This window comes from Malus sylvestris, chromosome 6 (genome assembly GCF_916048215.2).
Source record: "Malus sylvestris chromosome 6, drMalSylv7.2, whole genome shotgun sequence".
Lineage (NCBI taxonomy): Eukaryota > Viridiplantae > Streptophyta > Magnoliopsida > Rosales > Rosaceae > Malus > Malus sylvestris.
The window spans coordinates 15525181-15539295 of NC_062265.1; the positions used below are offsets into that span (position 1 = coordinate 15525181).

Sequence of the window (14115 nt, forward strand, 5' to 3'; positions counted from 1 at the left end):
GAAACAATGCAAATAACCTGATCCCTTTTTCCTCTAGAAATCTGACGAATTTAATCCCTTCTCTTCTAGAAACCTGCTGTGTATCCTACTCCCTTTCATCCTAGGATTGTGCAATCCTTTTTCCTTCAAAAATTGTGCAAACTCTAGGCCTATAAATATATATTTATCACCACACACACAAGAGCCAAAACATCAGAAAAATACAATTGTGCCGCAACTTTGCAAGGAAGGAAGGAGAGGAGACCCTTGGAGCTGTGTTTGCCATTCAAGGCTTTGGATTGCTGGAACGTTCCTAGGTGTATTGTATCCTTAGTTTTAGTTCAATGTTTAAATTAGATTGTTTTTGTTTAATTGCAACCATGTGGAACTAATTTCGTTTTAGTTAGAGGTGAATTCAAAGCCATGAACATATATGTGATATGAATTGATTACATCCAGTTATGATTCCATGAATCGTGAATGCAATTTACTTATCTGTTTGATTGATAACTTATTCTTATGAATTCTTGGCACTAGTCATGATTGTGTTAAGTAAAAGTCACTAGTCATGATTGTGTTAAGTGAATTCTTGGCAGGAGTATCATGCAGTTCATAGTTACAAATGTCTTGTCAATGCTTATGATTTTCATAGAACTTAATGATCTTTGATATGTATCTCTATCATGCTATTCATATAGGGAACTTGATAAGAATAATTTGGTTGCGTCGCTGAGTCCAATTTAATGAATTTTGGAAAATCTGAAAGTTAATTTGTGCTTCTCACGATTAATTTGGGGCATTGTCATTCATAGTTTATAGGAAGAGTAACTGGAAATCGATTTGTATGCGAGTGTGTCATGTGTGGAGAAGGACCCTCTAACTAGCCTTACAATCCTAAAAACATCCAATTTCATATTACCTTTAGTTTGTTTCTGCAAGTACTTAGTTCTATTTTTAAATTCGTCAAAACCACTCCCCCCCCCCTTTTATATTCCGTGTCTTTTAGTTAGAATCTGTGCAATTGGTGTCTTTTTAATGTTTTGAGTCTTTTTAGTTCAAATTTTGTCCAAAGTCATCCTTAGTGTTTGTTTTGAGTCAATTTGTTTGTTTTGTGTAGTTTTGAGTAGTTTGAGTCAATCTTGAATCATAAGAGTCTAGTTTAGTGTTTTTAAGTCTAGTTAAGTGTAATTGAGTCTAATTTGAGTTGATTAGTAGTCCCTCCTAATCCCCGGCCTAGAACGATCCATACTACAATTGTAAAAAAGATGGTTCAATTTGTGTGTTAGTTTTTTACCACATGATCTTGCTTTATATCTTGCAATCTTGTTTTTCTCGTTGCGTTTCCTTGTAAATGCCCATTTGTAACCCACAGGGTTTACACCAAGCAAGGTTTGGTCTACTCGTCCAAAAACACTTCGCCTTTCCAAGGAATTTAATTTTGCCTGGATTGCATCTTACCACTTAGGTCAATCTTGTCTTTGTTTTTATTCATCAAGAGAGCGGGGTTCAATGTCATCGCTTAGTATAATTTCAGTGGCTACTGCAAATACGAACTTGTCATCGATGATTATTTCATTTTGACCCCACAATTCGTTAGTACTTGCATAATTTATAGATATTTCTTTGCTTTCATGTACTTCTGTCTCTGCAGGGACATATGTCTCATCAAGGACATTTTCTTTTTTTGGAAGTATAGAATCATGAATTGTGGATTTATCATTCATTCTCTTTTCCTGAATGATTTTATTTGGCTTCAACTGTGCCCTCATTTTCTCTTTCGAGGGGCTGAATCTTTTAAACCTGAGGGTCTACCACGCTTCAGTCGTGCACCAGATGAATCATTTGCTGCCACTTTATTTGGTTCAATAGGGACATCAATTCTTCTAGGTGCATTTGCAGCTGGTATATGTGACTTTGTCACTTTCGAAGTATCATTAAATGCATTTGGCATTTGATTAGCAATACTTTGAAGGTGAATGATCTTTTTCACTTCATTTTCACATTGAGTGCTTCGTGGATCAAAATGAGATAAGGTGGGAACTGATGTGATAAATTCTAACACTTAAATTAAAACCCTATGATTGTAGTATATGAAAGTAGGGATCGTTTTAGGACAAGGATTAGAAGGGCTGCTAATCAACACAAAGAAGACTTAAAAACACTTAACCAGGCATGAAAACACTAAACTAGACTTAGAAACACAAAATTAAACACTTAAGACTTAAAACTGACTCAAACTACTCAAAACAGCAAAACTAAGTGAAATTGACTCAAAACTAACTCTAGGGAGTTAAATGGATGAATTTAAGACTATTAAGACTCAAAACACTAAATTGGACATATTTGAACACTTTTCTAACTAATCTAACACACTTAATTAAAGAGAGGATTGATTTAAATGAAATTAATTAAACTAAACAGATTGCAAAACAAAGTAAACTAGTTATGAAATTGGGTGATTTGAATGGTAAAAAGTTAGCCAAAGGATCCTTCTCCACACATGAAACATATGCAACATAAATCAATTTCCAATATTGTTTCTTTAAACCATGAATAACAATGCCCCAAATTAATTGTGAATGCACTAATTAACTTTCAAAATTCCCTAAATTCATTGAATTGAATGGACAACACATCGCAACCAAATTATTCTTCTCAAGTTCCCTATATGAACATCAGGACAGAGATACATATCAAAGATCATTACGTTATATGAAAATCATAAGCATTGACAAGGCAATCGTAACTATGAACTACATGATACTCTCGCCAAGAATTTACTTAACACGATTGTGACTTGCAATCTCCACTACTTTTAATTATAAGTTCATAATGATTAGGTGAAATTCCCTTATAATCTAGCATCAAATCCCTGCATGCAAACTAAGTATGCATCCTTAATAAACACACAAGAACAGGTTCTCAATAACACAGATAAGTAAATCACATTCATGTTTTACGAAACAATAACTGAAAGTAATCAATTCATATGAAACATATGGCCATGCTTCGAATTCACCTCCAACTAAAAGGAATTTAGTTCCTTATGTTCATAATAATTGAAAAGCAATGTAAAATAAACATGGAAACGAAACGAGGAAAGAAAGAAGTCTTAGAACTTCAATGGTTGCAGGTGGCTTGCGGCACAAGGTCCTTCTCCTCCAATGGAAGCCACGACAAAACTTCTTCTTCTCCAAGGTTGCAGCTGAATGTGTTTCTGTGATGTAGAATGAATTATGGCAGATGGTGGTGCGAAATATATGAGGGATGGTGCCCTGAATTGTGCGGCATAATGATGTATTTATATGCTAGGCAAATTCTGAAAAGAAAAGGCTTAGGGTTTGCGGCACCAAATTCTTGGATGACAAGGATAAAGATTGGCCTAATCCAAGAGGGAAAAGAACTTGGGTTTATGCAGATTTTAGGGCATCTAGAAGGACAAGGGTGCGGCACCTATTTAGGGGTTCTAGAAGGAATGTCTTGTGGCAGGTTCATAGGATTCTAGAAGGGAAGAAGGTGCCACCTTTCTAGGGATTCAAGAAAGTGTGGTGTGGCATATGTTTAGGGATAGGGATAAGCCTTCTAGAAGGGTATTTGTGTAGGTTTCGAGAAGGAACAAGGATAAAACATGTGGCACCTTTATAGGAACATGTTATGGCTTCTAGAACCAAGTATTTAGGTCCCCTTGCAGCTGATTACTCATCTTCCAAGTCTTTAATTAATTTCTCCATCTCTTTAGCACATTCTTTACTTCATTTGATCTTCAAAAACATCCATTCCTTGTGCTCCATATGCATGCTATCCGTTTCAGCCCAAAAGTGCTCTAAAATGCACCAAAATGCATTTTCTTGCCACTTTTTCCATTTGACCCTACAAACACCTGAAAATAGCTTAAAGTACTAAAATAACTAGGAACTAATAACAGAAACGCAAGAAAACAAGCTAACTAAGTCACATAAATATGCTCCTATCAAATTCCCCCACACTTAGCTTTTGCTAGTCCTCGAACAAAACAAAACAAACAAAACAAACAAAACATAACCTAAGCCTTCCAACATTTGCCTCAGGGATTTCCAATGCAACATGACATGCTAAAAATCACTACTCACATAGATTTTAGCCATCCTTACCCTTTAGCACATACTTAATCACAATCACCACTCACTAGCTCACATTTAATCAATTAAAACAACATTTTGAATGTAGTAACATGCCTTAGAGAATTCCCCCAATTCCTAACTGGATATACTCTCTATATGCCCATAGATTTTCTGACTACACTCCTTATACTAGGTATATGTGAGAAGATTGATGTAAACATGTAGACTACCTACTCACATATGTTATAAACAAGGAAAGCACTTTCTGGAATTATTAATACATGTACATATATATGATCTCATGAATGGAATGCCACTACTTATATGCGAGAACCAGGGATACCATATGCTCATACCAATCCCAAACTCCACATATTGAAATACACAACAACCAAGATAAAAGTCTAAGGGTTGTAACGGGGCTAAGGGTATTGGCTAACAAAGAAAAGTTACGGATAAACAAAGGTTCTTAAAGCAATAGTAAGCAATGTAATGAAATCAACTTAGAATTCACTCTTGAATGGAACAAATAACTTGAAACACTAGGGGGATTTCGTACATACTTAGGATCATATACAAATTTTTGGACCCTTTCTTCAACACCCAATACTTGTGAGTTCATTCTCACTTATTTCACAACTTTTTTTTTCTTTTTCTTTTTCCCCTTTTTCTTTTTTTTTTCTTTTCACGTTTTTTTTTCTTTTTTTTTTCTTCTACCCGTGTTCATAACCTTCCCCTACACTTGATTTTTGCAATATGTTTGATCAAAAGGAATTCCCTCAAAGTCATGCTCCACTATACTTTAAGAACAAGGGTATGGTTCGTCCTATTCTAGGCTAGGTAAAGATAATGTGGCTAACAAAGAAATTAGGCTAATTAAGGCTCAAAGGGGTTAAACCTACAAAACAAATGCATGGGATGAAGGCTTTTTGGCTCTAGTGGTAACTACTAAACAACTCCATCTTGTTATATGTTATGCACTCAATTTTAAACTTTGAATGAAACGGGCATGAGTTCTAGTATTTGGAACTAAAATGATAAAACGTATTCTAAGTAGTAACTAAGCAAAGAATAATGAGATCATGCAACGACTTTAGAAAACAAGAAATTATAGATTAATAACTCTCCAAATAAAGTTTAGGCTCAAGTCTCTCAAGGTTGTAGCGTTAGTTTGAGTTCCTGTTTTTGTTTTCTTTGTGATTACATGTGAATTCGTTAATGACAACTACAACCAAGCATAAACCAAAGAGCATATCAAACTTTCATCCATGTTTGTAATTTTCTTTAACAGTCATGCAATTAAAAACCAAATCTTCATCATTGTGTTGGAAGGTTACCTAAGACACAAACACACAAAAATGACTCTAAAACGACTCTTTTTGGGTTTTTCCAAAGCTTTTCTAATTTTTTTTTCTTTCAAATTTCGTATTTTTCTTTCAAGACACACTAAACGGTTCAAAACACACTAAAAACACTTAAAAATAGTGAAAAACAACTCTAGTAGTGCTAGGTGGTAAAATCCCACGAATATTCATCCAAAAACAGCATTTTTAACGTAGATTCACATGCAAGCAAACATTGTCCTCAATGTTTCAAAGATAGACTCACATGCAAGCAAGCAAACAACACAACTAACAATCACGACAATCATGGCAAAGTAAAAGCAAGAAAGAGTAGAGTTTATGACCTAAAATCTGGTTATGGAGCTAGAATTCCATCAAGCCCTCGTTTGAACACATGGGTTGCCTCCCAAGAAGCGCTTACTTTAACGTCTTCCAGTCGGACGATACCTCTTTTTAAGCTTCAATAGGGCCAATGGCATGGAGGGGTATGTCCTCCACGGCATGCTCCTCAAAAGTCTCATAGTAGGGCTTCAAACGGTGTCCATTGACTTTGAATTCATGTCCCGTCTTCAAACTTTTAATTTGGACTGCACCATAAGGGAAAACATTAGTAATAACAAAAGGGCCAATCCATTTATAACACAACTTACCAGGAAACAAATGAAGGAGGGAATTGAAGAGTAACATTTTCTGCCCTATAGAGAATGTCTTGCCACGAATCATCTTGTCATGGGCTGCCTTTGTTTTCTCTTTGTAAATGTGAGCGTTTTCATAAGCCTCATTCCGAATCTCTTCAAGCTCATTCAATTGAAGCTTCCTATAAATTTTAGCGGCATCAATGTCTATATTGAATGTCTGAACTGCCTAATGTGCATGATGCTCCAACTCCACGGGAAGATGGCATGGTTTCCCATAGATGAGACGAAATGGTGACATCCCAATTGGTGTTTTATAGGCCGTACGATATGCCCACAATGCATCATTCAAACGTAAGCTCCAATCTTTCTGAGTTGGTCCAACTGTCTTCTCCAAAATTTGCTTGATTTCCCTATTCGAAACCTCGGCTTGCCCACTTGTTTGAGGATGATAAGGTGTTGAAACCTTATGCATGACATTGTATTTCTTGAGCAGCACCTTAATGGTTCGATTGCAAAAATGGGAACCCCTATCATTGATTCGTACTTGGGCATTCTAAATCTTGCAAATATGTTAGTTTTAACAAAATCTGCAACCACTTTAGAATCATTAGTACGGGTGGCTTTTGCTTCCACCTATTTCGACACATAATCCACAACAAGTAATATATAAAGGAAACCATGTGAGGAAGGAAAAAGACCCATGAAATCAATACCCCATACATCAAAGATTTCACAGAATAGATAGGATGATGTGGCATTTGGTCTTTTGCACTTATATTACCCGTTCTTTGACAATGATCACAAGTCATACAAAAAGTTCTAGCATCCCTAAAGATAGTAGGCCAATAATATCCACATTCTAAAACCTTATATGTTGTGCGTTGTGTGCCAAAATGACCCCTACACGCATAAGTGTGACAGAAAGTTAAAATCGAATGAAACTCAGAATCATGCACTCACCTACGTAGAATATGATTGGGCAATATTTCCACAAATAAGGGTCATCCCAAACATAAAACCGTTCATCCTTTTTAAGTTTATCACGTTGGTGCTTGTTTAGGGTGCTTGGAACTTGTTTAGTCACTAAATAATTTACTAAATCAGCATACCATGGCTCACTTACCTCAATGGATAGCAATTGCTCGTCTGGGAACACTTTTGGAATAGGTAATGGGTCCTCATCATGCACTAAACGACTTAAATGATCAGCCACCACGTTTTCACTCCCTTTCTTGTCTCGGATTTCCACGTCAAACTCTTGGAGAAGTAACATCCAACGAATAAGCCTTGGCTTGGCCTCCTTCTTTATGAGCAAATACTTCAAAGCTACATGATCAGTGTAAATTATAACTTTAGTTCCAAGTGAATAAGAACGAAACTTATCTAAAGCAAATACAACAGTAAGAAGTTCTTTTTCAGTGGTGGAATAATTCAATTTGGCATCATTCAAGGTCCGTGATGAATAATAGATGACGTGTTGCTTCTTGTCCTTCCTTTGTCCCAAAACAGCCCTTAATGCATAATCTGAGGCATCGCACATAAGCCCAAAGGGAAGGCTCCAATCTGGTGGGACTATGATGGGGGCCGAAGTTAGCATCTCCTTGAGATGATTGAATGACTACTCACACTCATCATCGAACTTGAATGGCACATCATTTTGTAGAAGTCGGCAAAGGGGTTGGGAAATCTTTGAAAAGTCTTTGATGAATCGCCTATAGAATCCTGCGTGGCCAAGAAAAGAACGAACCTCTCTCACCGAAGTGGGAGAAGGTAAGTAGCGTACAAGATCTATTTTTGATTTATCAACCTCCATTCCCTTTTCTAAAACTTTGTGACCTAAAACTATACCTTGTTTAACCATAAAGTAACATTTTTCCCAATTTAAAACAAGGTTAGTTTCAATGCATCATTTCAAAATTAAAGTGAGATTATCTAAACACCCATCAAACGAATCACCAAAAACATTAAAATCATCCATGAAAACTTCAATGATCTTCTCAACAAAATCTGGAAAGATACTTACCATGCATCTTTGGAATGTGGCTGGTGCATTACATAAACCAAATGGCATTGGACGATATGCAAAAGTACCAAATGGACAAGTAAAAGTAGTCTTTTCTTGATCATCTAGAGCTATAACAATCTGATTATATCTCGAATAACCATCAAGAAAGCAATAAAAAGAATGACCGACTAACCTTTCAAGCATTTGATCAATGAACGGCAAAGGGAAGTGATCTTACCTTGTGGTGGTGTTGAGCTTCGTATAATCAATGCAAACTCTCCAACCTGTTTGGATACGAGTGGGCACAAGTTCATTCTCTGCATTCTTCACCACTGTGACTCCAAATTTCATTGGAACAACTTGAACCGGTGACACCAAACGACTATCCGTGGATAAATCACTCCACAATCGAGAAGCTTGATAATCTCCTTCTTCACAACTTCCATCATTGAAGGATTAAGTCGGCGTTGAGCCTTTCGAGGTTGTTTAGCCCCCTCCTCTAGAAGTATGCGATGCATGCAAGTTGTAGGGCTAATTCCCTTAATGTCGGCCTATGTCCGTCCAATGACTGTTTTGTGCTCTTTCAACACCCGAATCAATTTCTCCTCCTCCATTGCCGTGAGTGATGAAGAGACAATGATGGGCAACGTTTCATTATCTCCCCAAAAGACATACTTTAAATGATCGGGCAATGGTTTAAGGTCAAGGATATGTGCCTAAATCACTGAAGGTAACAACTTGTTAGTAAAAACGGGAATTGGAATTGGGATTGGAGGCTTACCAACATGTTGTGGCAATGACTCAAGGGCAGCAACCATCTTGACATTTGCTGCAAGGATAGGCTCGGCCAGATTGGGTTTAAGCCCAATTCCTTATGCAATTGTTGTTTCAAGGGCATCCTCATTCAAGGAATCAAGATAATCCTGCCCCAAAGCATCAAATACATCAATAGAGAAACAAGAATGATCATCTTTAGGATACCTTATAGTTTCAGAAATATTAAAATCAATAATCTTGCCATCAAATTCCATTGTTAATGTCCCTTTAAACACATCTATCTTGGTACGGGCTGTTTTCATGAAGGGTCTTCCAAGGAGGATCGGCAAGGGTGTAGAATGGGTTGAATCTTCCATCTCAAGCACATAGAAGTCCGCTGGAAATACTAGGTCGTTAACCTACACCAAAACATCTTCCAAAACCCCTTTTGGATATGCATTAGAACGATCGGCTAATTGAATTATAACATCATCGTTTTTAAGCTCTCCTAAGTTCATAGATGCATAAATAGAGTATGTCATGACATTGATGGAAGCACCTAAATCTAGCATGGCATGTTCAAACTTGGTATTTCCAATACCACAAGGAATTGTAAAACTACCGGGATCTTTGCATTTAGGTGGTAGTTTTCTTTGCAAAACAGCAGATACATTTTCACTTACCTGAACTACTTCTTTGTTCAAAATCTTTCTCCTTGTTGTACAAAGCTCTTTTAAAAACTTAGCATACCTTGGAACTTGCTTTATTGCATCAAGGAGGGGGATATTAACTTGTACCTTCCTGAAAGTTTCTAAGATGTCTTTTTCATTCTCTTCCTTTTTAGATTGCATAAACCTGTGAGGAAAAGTCACATTTGGTGGAATTAGATTAGAATTGGTCGAATTAGGAACAATCTTACCTAATAGTGACAGTTTAGGGCCTTCGGGAGGCTGGGCCAAGGATGGTTCCACCCTTGCCGTGGCTTTGTCCATCTCCTCCTTTTTGAGCAGCAACTTTTCATCCTCTTTTTGACTTGATTCCAACCTCTTTTCCACTTCTCGTGATGACCTTAGCGGTTTCAAAACCTCCTTTTAGATTGATAATGGTTGAACTAGGTAGTTTTCCTTGTTCTCTAAATTTCCCATGAACTCTGCTACTTGCCCCATTTGTTTCTTTAATTCGTCCACCTCTTTAGCTTGATTTTGCATCTTTTTGGTTTGATTTTGTATTCCCTGAGTTAAAGAGGTTAGTACTTGAAGAATTTTATCATTGTCCAACGATGTACCTGAATTTGTTAGGGCAGATTATGGTGGTACTTGTGGTGGTGCGAATGGCCTTTGATAGAGCCCCGGAGGTGGCTGTCTACATCCTCCTTGTTGTTAAAGTTGTTGAGGCTCTCTCCACTTGAAGTTTAGGTGATCTCTCCAGCTCGGATTGTAGGTGTTAGAGTATGGATCATTTTGTGGCTGATTTTGGCCTAGGTAGCCTACGACATTTGCACTTTCCCAGCCTCCATTCTCTATCAATTAAGAGCAGTGATGTGGAGTCCCATAATTTCTGAATTTTATACACCTTTTTCCTACATGCTCATTTTGATTAAACTTTTAGACTTCTCTTTTTATTTAATCTTGCTTAAAGGGGGACATCTTTTATTTAACTTAGGTTAGTTAAGTTTGGGTTGAAATTAATTTACTACGAACCTTATAAAATGGTTATTAACTCTTTTGGACTAGGAAAGTGATGTCAAATGGCTTTCTTGGAGTGGCAAAGTTTTCCACGTAGTTCACTCCATATGCCGACCCAAGGACATTAGATTAACTTGTTGGTGAAAAGAATGTAGTGAGGTGTTATCATGTAGGGCTTTTAGGGTGCTTAGTAAGCACCTTAGGGTGATGACTATTGAAGCCTAGGTTGGTGATTAAGCAAGCCTATAGCTAACGTGGAATGGTGGAGTAGCATTTGATGTTGAAACTGATAACCAATGAGAACCACTTTGCCGCCTTATTTATGGTATAAATAGGAGCAATGTTCCATATGTGTTAGATTTTTCCTCTTGCAAAGTGCAATACGCCCCGTATGTAGAAAGTGTGTAAGAGAGTGTTAAAAGGAGATAAGTAAAAGAAGTACTCGTGGAGTAAGAAGAGAGGATTCAAGGTAGGGGAATTTGGGGAATTAATTGATTGCATTTGTTACTTGTATTACGGGAAATATTGTTATGTGGACTTGAGATGTATTCAACTATTGACTTAGATATGATTGTTATGTGGTATATTATATATTGGCATGATCATTATCATTTGTCAAAGAAGTAAAGGAGTTACTTGTGTTGTGGGAAAAGGTGGAAATTAGCTTTTGTGTAGTTGAGTCTGCTCATTGTGAAACCAGTTCCAGGCGAGCCCGATGTGCACAATAGAATAGGATATCGACGGAAATTGTCGATGTGGGTGATTTGGGCTGGAGATCAATGAATCAGATAAGATGACTAGCAAAAGGGATTATGAACTTGGGTGAGTTGATGGGGGTTATTCTATATATTAAAGCACTCGGGGCCACAGTGGTAAAATGCATGGTATGGGACATGCAGGTCTGGTTGCTTCAATATATAGGTTAACGGGTTGGGTAGAAAAGAATTATTGTTCTTGCATTACATTATTCATAAAATATTCATAACATTCATAATATTAATCACGTGAGACCTTGGGCCCCTACTGAGCTTTTAGCTCACCCCTTATTAGTTGTGTTACAGGATAAGAGACAGGAATCTAGTGGCTGACTTGGAAGAAAGAGACTGCTTATAAATAGTTTTAAACTTGTTATGGAGTTGTTGTCGTTTTCTCTTATGTGTAATGACAATGTAAATTATTTTGTTTAATGAAATGTTTTAGTTCAACACAGACACCTGTTACTACCTTTAAGTTACCCTTGTTATTCATGCTCCAAAAAAAAAAAAAATTTAGGGTGTGACAAGTGATCATTGAGATGCCCCTGCATTGAGCACACTCCACATATTGCCGTACCTTGCACTTTGGATCCATCGACAACCTGTGACAAAAGAACAGTAAGATTAGCCATTTGAGATTGAAGTTCGAAAATTGCACTTACCTCATTCACTTGTTGCTGCCGTGGGGGGTCTCTTTGTCCAACCTATGATAAAACACCGGTGTGTTTTATCAACCAAAGCACCTCCTGCTGAAGCATCAAGCATTTGTCTCTCAATTGGAAGGAGTCCTTTGTAGAAATATTGAATCAAGAGCTCTTCCTTCATTTGATGTGGTGGGCAGGATGCAACTAACGTCTTAAAACACTCATAATAGGCTGGAAATGATTCTCCTTGGTTTTGTTGGATTCCACTAATCCTCTTCCACAAAAGAATGACTCTTGAAGTTGGAAAGAATTTCTCTAGAAATGCTCTATTCATGCTTTCCCAAGAAGTAACGGTTCCAGGTGCCAATTCGTACAACAAATCCTTAGTCTTTTTCCAAAAGAGAGAATGGAAAGGCTTTCATCTTCAAAATACTTCCATCAACATTGATGGGTGTCATGCTTGAGCACACCACTTCTAACTTCTTCAAATACTTGATTGGATCTTCCATGTACAGACCATGGTATTTGGGAATATGATGCAACAAGCTTGACTTCAACTCGAACTCATCGGTCTTGCCTTGGGCTGCTATGGGGTATTGAATACATAGAGGAACGACATTGTCCAATCCCTAGGCTGAGAGTTCTTTGATTGTCCGAGTATCCACAGCCATGCCTAGTTCTTCCTCTTCCTCCTCTTCAATTTTGGATTCTGAGCTAGAACTAGGTGGATTAGGTTCTAGCTATTTCCTCTTCCTTCTCAAAGTTCTTTCAAAATCATCGTCAAATTCTAAGATATTTGCACTAATAGGTTGAGAACTTTGAGTCATAAACTAGTACCTAAAACAAAGAAAACAAAACAAAACAAAATCAGAAACACAAGAAAAATAAAAACATAAACAAAAGGAAAACACACGGCAATAGGTAGGGGAAGATTAGCAATTTTGCTAATCCCCAGTAACGGCGCCAAAATTTGATGTGATAAATTCTAACACTCAAATTAAAACCCTATGATTGCAATATATGAAAGTATGGATCGTTTTAGGCCAGGGATTAGAGGGGCTGCTAATCAACACAAATAAGACTTGAAAACACTTAACTAGGCATGAAAACACTAAACTAGACTTAGAAATACAAAATTAAACACTTAAGACTTAAAACTGACTCAAACTACTCCAAACAGCAAAACTAAGTGAAATTGACTCAAAACTGACTCTAGGGATGAATTTAAGACTATTAAGACTCAAAACACTAAATTGGACAGATTTGAACACTTTTCTAACTAATCTAACACACTTAATTAAAGGGGGGATTGATTTGGACAAAATTAATTAAACTCAATAGATTACAAAACAAAGTAAACTAGTTATGAAATTGGGTGATTTGAATGGTAAAAACTTAGCTAGAGGATCCTTCTCCACACATGAAACATATGCAACGTAAATCGATTTCCAATTTTGTTTCTGTAAACCATGAATGACAATGCCCCAAATTAATTATTAATGCACTAATTAACTTTCAGATTTCCCTAAATTCACTTAATGGAATGGACGACGCATCGCAACCAAATTATTCTTCCCAAGTTCCCTATATGAACAGCAGGATAGAGATACATATCAAAGATCATTACGTTCTATGAAAATCATAAGCATTGACAAGGCAATTGTTGAAGGAAATATTTTGAAAAACATGTTCATTTGAGCAACATCATATAGCATGCAATTAACAATTAAAGGCGGAATCATGCTTACATGCACTCAAATACAAAACATTTACCCATGAAATTCAAAGCCTAGTAGATTGGTGAACCAATAATCAACTAAAAAATAAGTGAGTTGAAATTAATACCTTTGTAGATTCCTCTTTGCATAAGCAAAGGCTAATCACCCAAAGAGATAGGGCCTTCATTCCTTGCTTCTTAGATCCATGGATTTGGATGGAAGAATAGGTTCTCCAAGTTCCCAAAATTGAGAACCTCTAAGTCTCTACACCAAGGAGAGATTGGATGATGAATGAGTGACCTTGGAGGATTAGATGACTAGCTAATCACCTCCAAGGTGTTGGCCTCTTTAGAGAGAAAATGGAGAGACAATTCTCACCCATTTTCCCCAAAAATAAACCCTTATTTCACTTAATGAATATTTGGCTATAAAGTCATTTATATAGTCACTTCTTTAAGTGACCTAAATAACCAAAACCCTAATTCATTCCTT

At 36.9% G+C, this 14115-nt stretch overlaps 1 long non-coding RNA gene across 1 annotated transcript; it reads left to right on the forward strand.

The window, feature by feature from the left end:
* The first annotated feature begins 10881 nt into the window (after positions 1–10881).
* Positions 10882–11713, forward strand: LOC126625402 (uncharacterized). Its single transcript, XR_007624425.1, has 2 exons — positions 10882–10975; positions 11568–11713. It is a non-coding gene; the product is annotated as an uncharacterized LOC126625402 (long non-coding RNA).
* The last annotated feature ends 2402 nt before the right edge of the window (positions 11714–14115 follow it).